This window comes from Fulmarus glacialis, unplaced genomic scaffold (assembly GCF_000690835.1).
Source record: "Fulmarus glacialis isolate BGI_N327 unplaced genomic scaffold, ASM69083v1 scaffold14508, whole genome shotgun sequence".
Classification (NCBI taxonomy): domain Eukaryota; kingdom Metazoa; phylum Chordata; class Aves; order Procellariiformes; family Procellariidae; genus Fulmarus; species Fulmarus glacialis.
The window spans coordinates 1-6,342 of record NW_009226496.1 but is presented as its reverse complement, the minus strand read 5'-3'; positions in this window follow the sequence as shown (position 1 = coordinate 6,342).

The following is a 6,342-nucleotide window of genomic DNA, read 5'->3' as shown; positions in this document are numbered from 1 at the left end:
AACAATATGTTAGAATAAAAGAGACATGTTTAAGAAAAAAGATTAAATGGATCTTAAGGGTCTAGCCCAACTCCTTGGCAGGTTGAAACAGATAAAGTATCACCCACAAATATTTGCCCCTTGTGTACTTAAATTCACAAAATAGCTCTGTCGTGTGTGTATTATATTCAGGAAATTTTCTTCTGTCTGATGTTCGATTAAAATATTAATTGCTGATTTTTTTCTGGTACTTCTCCCAGTGCTTATAGAGAAGAATCTGGCACATTGTCTTTTAAACTTTTTTGGATAATTAGGCTGTCCTTATGGTTCCATTTATGATCAGTGCTTAGCACTAGGTTCATGGTGAAGCAGTACCATTGCACTATGGCACTGTAAAGAACTCCAGTTTAGCAGATTCAGAACAGGAAAGACTTATCCTAAGGCCCATTGCTAAAAAAAATCTGTGAGTAAAAGGCAAAGCACTGTGTGACTATTCCATTTGCTACAAAGATAAAAAGAAAATCTTCAAATGATCTGAATATCAAAATGCGACTTGTCTGGATATATTACAGAGAAAAAATCCATCAAGAATACAATATAAAACTTTGAATTACATTTTTCTCCTCATCTATATTATGATTAATGTTAAAGGAAAAATACATGAAGGATAAGGGAAAAAAGAAACTTTTATTATTTTATTACTTTAGTGCCATAGTCAAACTCAAAATACTCTCGACCATTGGCAATCCAACGCACTTTGTGTTTTGCAAATAAGTCACTGGGGAAAGGTTCTGCTTGAAGAGGTGTGTAAGTAGCTTTATTCTATTTATTTTTAGGTGGATTTCATATAAGCATTTACCTAAGTATCAGCAGAACCTGAAATCATCAACTCAGTTTCTTGTCATACCATTCTCCTGTATCCTGGCCCATGACACATGGCCCATTATACATTAATCAGCCCAAGCTCTGATTCATAAAATTGCTATGAACTGCATGCATTTGCATCACATGATATTTAGCAGGAATAAATTATCTGGGATGAAGGAATTTTAGGCATTTTCTGTTCAAATAAATATCTGTATATTTTCCTTATGGCCAGGCTGGACTTAATGAATCTGATCTTATTTCATCTCAGGAGCAAAGATGTTTCAGGCTGGTTAACGAAGAAACTTGGCTCAGGCCATAGACTCTGTATGAGAATTTGATGATTATTAAACCACAGAAACTGAGTGGAAACACTGCTTTAGGTCCCATCATCACTGCAGAGCAGATGGACAGGAAAACAAATACATAACTTTCCCTGTGCTGATACTGAAAATTAGAGTCTCACACCTGCCTTTGTGGTAGATTTCTTGTATGACTAAGACAAAATAATTCAGAAAAACATTTTCAAAGACAACTGTAGCACCAGGGCACTGAAGTGTCCGTGAAAGCCAAAGGGAGTAAGTGAGCAAGTTTAAAGCTCTGAGCTAGAATGTCTGTGTCCCAGCCCTCCACCCCTGAGGTGGTTGTAATTCTTCCAATCTTCCATGCTATTTTTCCTTTTTATAGTGCAGGCAGTTTTTGGAAGGAGTTAACTGACCAGCCAGGAATGGCTGGAAATTCAAGATTTCCATTTTGTGTGAGAATACGGCATGTCAAAAAAGATTTCATTCTCACCGAAAGGAAAAATATCTGTGTCTCACGGAGAAGAAGCTTCTGGCAACTTTTTCCCTTCAGGAATGTCAAGATAATTTCTTCTGACTTCTAAAAAATGAAACAGAGCGGCCAGCTACCCCGACACAACTTCCTTCGTACAGGTTGTCATGGAGTCTAAGCAATCTGCATGATTTGGACTCCAGGGGGAATTATTTCCGTCTTGAACTAAAATGAATTGAAACAGACCTGAGATAGTTGTCCTTGTCAAAGATATTTACATGTATTTACACTGTTAAACAGGTCTGTTAGACAACAAAACCAAAAACTATTTTTTAACTTGCAGGTCTCCAGGCAACATCTCCGCCCTGGCTGATAGATTGTCTCTGTTTGCTCCTACATTGCTTAAGTCATTCTCTAGGTATGAAAAGCTCTTGGCTTAAAGTGCTTCCCAGGATGACGGCAGAACTGCACTAAAATATAAAAAGGAGCCAGCCAGATTGCAATATTTGCCTCCCTGATACCCGCTCCAATAGCTTTATATATTTCATGGACGCTTTTTAACCTCACCAGTGTAATTAGTTCTTGGTTAGACCTATCTGCACTGGTCAGGAGGTCCTTAGGGAGTCTAAGCTCTTTATACCAGTGATCTTTGTCAAAATTGCCAGCAAATCACAATTTCCAAAAGATTAAAACGGAACAGTGAACACAAAGTAGCTCCTCAAAGTGTCCATGTTAAATGATGGAGTCCTCACTGGGAAAGCTAATTCAGTGCAATTAATTTCCGAGGAATTCATAAATTACCCTAGAATTATGCACTGAAATATTGTGAGAACAAATGACGAAGGAGAGTCCTGTTGCAAGAGGTCCTACTTCTCACTGAATGGAAGAGGAGAATTGTACCTATTTAACTGCTCATCCCTAGCTTTTGAGAGAAGAGCAGAAAATAGAGCTGGAGGGAAACATAAAAGACTTCCAGTCCATCCTTCTGCCATGAGAAAGGAGCTACTGTTCTTCAGGCATTGCTGTCAGATGTTTGCCCAGCTTCTCCTCAGGAGCCTTCAGTGATGGAGCCTTCCTGAAGCCAATGTATTCCAGTACTTCTAAATAATTTTTTCTAACGTCCAAACTAAAACTTCTTGGTTGCTTACTGCGCTTATTATTCCTAACTCTAAATACCTAGGTGATGGAGAACAGAGGATTCTTTTCCTCACTGAAGTCACCTTTTATGTGTTTGAAGACTTATTATCCAGGTTTATAGTGGGAAGTTAAACGTGCTGGGGATCATTCTCTGGCACTGGGTCAGCTGGCATGCAGCAGCCTGGATCTATTCTAGCAACCTCCTTCAACTGCTAATACAGTCTGATCACATTAAATCTGCCAACTGGGAACATTGCCAGGTTGTATCCCAGGCCCTTTCCCTGGCAGCTGCCCAGGAGAAAGCCAGAGCAAACCACGGTAGCCATCTCACTTCAGTCTCCCCTTCTCTTCATCAAATTGCTATTTCAATCTTTTCTCACAGGCCACATTTTCAAGATCTCCCTTCATAACATTACTCTGTGGTCTCGTTCCCACTTGCCCACATCAAACCCGCCTGTGGTGCTTCAGCCAGAGCCTGGCCCATGCTGAGAGCAGCAGTGTTCCTCCGCCTTGAGGGCAAAGTCCTAATCATGGAGCCCACTATTGCCTCTGTCTTCTTTGCAGCAACAAGATGTTGTTGACCTGTGTTCAGTTATGATCTGCTAGAAGCACAAGATCTTTCTCGCAGAACCTATCCATTTGTTGCCTATCCTTTACTTGTCCAGGTGATTATTCCTGGGTAAGTGTAACATGTAGGCAGGAATCCTAAGTGAACAACATCATAGCTCTTTGTCAGACTATTTCTCCGATTTGTTCTTATAGATATTTCTGTCCTGCAGCTTCTCCCACATTGATGTTATAAAAATCTTCAATATACGACATCCAGATCATTAATGGATATACAAATGTTGCTAAACTCAGGACAGATTCTTAAAGAATACCATTTTCACAGTAAGTTAATGGTTAATTATTATCTGAGGGCACTGTTCCTACATTTTTTCCATTCACTTAATAATGATTTAATCTAGACCACGTCTCCCTGGCTTGCCTTTATGAGGCAGTGTCAAAAACCTTGTTAAAATCACTGTGTACAAACACTTATTAGCTCTCTTCTATCTATCCATAAGGCCTGTTACATTGTCAGAGAGGGAAATAATTCAAATTGATGCAGCACGTTCTGGAGCAACCCATGTGGCTGTTATTTGCATTGTTAACTTTTAGGTGCTTATGGATCATTTTTATTATTTGTTCCAATCCTATCTAGGAATTGAAGCCAACATGTGGCATCTGTGATTCCAGCTGTGCTCTTTTAGAGACAGGAATGCTGCTTATCCTTCTCCCTCTTCTTGATCCTCACCTGAACTCTGCAAGTTTTTGCAGAGTACTTGCAACCACCAACACTCTGAGAGGGCTTTAGCCAGGTACTAAAGATGAACGGTGTGGCTGATCTGAAAGGCTCTAGTTTATCTAAGTACTCCCTCGCTTTTTCTTCCCCTATTCTAGCAGGAGATCTTACCTTTTATCTGCCATACTGTATTTGAGCCACCCGATTTTTGTCATTACTGTCAATGAAAGCTGAAGGAAAAAAGCTTTTGGCCTTCAAGAGACCATCTGTCAATAGCTTTCCTTCAGCACTTTCTTGATTTTCCTCTTACAGAGTGACTTTTCGTTATAATTTTGTGCCTTTGCCTTCCTGATTTTGTCTTTTACTGTCACATTACTTATTTTCATCTTTAGCAGTCTAGCCCAATTTCCACTGCTCGTGTGTATTCCAGTGTTTGAAATCAAGGAAGAGCTTGTGGTTTAACCAAGTTGGTTTATTACCATTGCTGCTTCTTCCCTTGCTTTGGAATAGTTTACTCTTCTACCTGCAATATTTGTTTCTCAAAAAAAAAGTCAGTTTTCCTTAACTCCTTTTTCCCTTTAAACTGTCTTTACATAAGATCTTACCTACCTGTTCTCTGAATTTATTGAAATCTGCATCCTTGAAGTCCACTGTTTTGATCTTGCTGCTTTTGATCCTTCCTTTCCTATGGATCATAAATGCTGTCATTTCGTCATCCTCATCTCAATTTCCACCTTCGCATTTTCAGCCATTTATTTCCAAATCTGTAGAAATCTTCCCCCTACTCTCTCTGCTGGATTTTCTTTACCTACATGTCAAGAAATTGTCATCAGCACATTCCCGGAGCTTGCTGAACATTCTGCCTACATTTCATTACACACGAAACGTGCCCACAGCTATTCTCTAAAATTGAGACCAACTGGCAGAGAGTGGCCCACATCTGGACAGCTAAACTCTCTCGCCCTCCAAAACTGGGAGGCCATACCCTGCCCACGGGATCTGGCTGCTGCTCTCTGCTAACTCCAAGCAGCGTTTGGGAAGTGTTTTGGGACAGTGGCAGGTACCTGAGGGCAAAACCATGACAGGGAATGTCCCAGCACTTCAGTATGAATGGCAGTGCACCAACGCTGAGAACATGCTCCCTCTGGAACAGTTTCATTTATTGCAATAGAGAAGTCTCCTGTTTCTTGGTTTATTACTTTCTCAACAGGTTGCTGAAGAGTGAAAATCCCTGGAAAGCATCACCTCCTGGAGAATCCTCCCAGTAGCTCACAAAATGCCGTCTCCACCTGCACTTGTTGAGTGGGCCGTCCACAGTAGATAGTTATCCTGAGAGCACCTAAGGTCCTTTCCCCTCTGATCAGACATTCAACAACTTTCCCACTGTGTTCTGGACCTGAAAGCAAGCCCCACGTACTAGGCAGCCATGCTTCCCTTCTGCCCTTTCTTGTCCTTCATGAACAAATGGCATCCTTTTCTATTAATACACCAATCATATGAGTTATCCTACCATAAGCCTATTTTATGCCTATTAATTTTTGATCATTATATAGACTTCCACTTCCTCTTATTAATCTCAAGCTTTCGTGCATTAATCTAAACATCAAGATGTTTCATGGGCTGACACCCCCCAGCACACACACTCTCTTTCACCCCTCCTATGATCCTTTTGTGGACAAATCTGTGATTCTCTTTGGCTAGAAATAGATATTGGAAATTATTTCATTGCTGTGGGCAAAAAGAAGGAATTAACTCAGATATGTTTTGTTTAGCTTCAGATGAAGAAAAAATTGCAGAAACAGGACAATGACACCCGCCCTCCATCTGAACGGGGTTCGTCTTCCCGGGTTGGAGTCTGTGCTGGGAGCATGTGATATCCTGGCAGCAACACAGCAAATGTCCAAGAGGGAAATGACATGTTAAAATGAAAAGACAAACACATTTTTCACCCTGACAGACAGCTGGCTTACATCTGTATTTTCACAGGCATCAGCAATGTTGACTGTTATTGTTAAATGCTCAGATACTGCACTGGAGTGTCAGAGGGCCTGAATTCTCTGCGGTGTTATTGCCCACTTCTAAGACATCCTGAAGTGATTAATGGGCTTTTGGGTCTTCCCTCTAGGACGCCTTAACGTCAAAAAACACTGGCTGGAAAGCAGGACGCTGTTAGGGTGTTTCATGTTAGCACCGCATTCACGGCAGAAAACGCTCCCGCTTGCCAGGAGGGTGGCCTCGGGGAAGGGGACGGAGGAGCGAGGTCGGCCGTGCACCTGCGGTTCCCCCGCCGACGCCCACGCGTG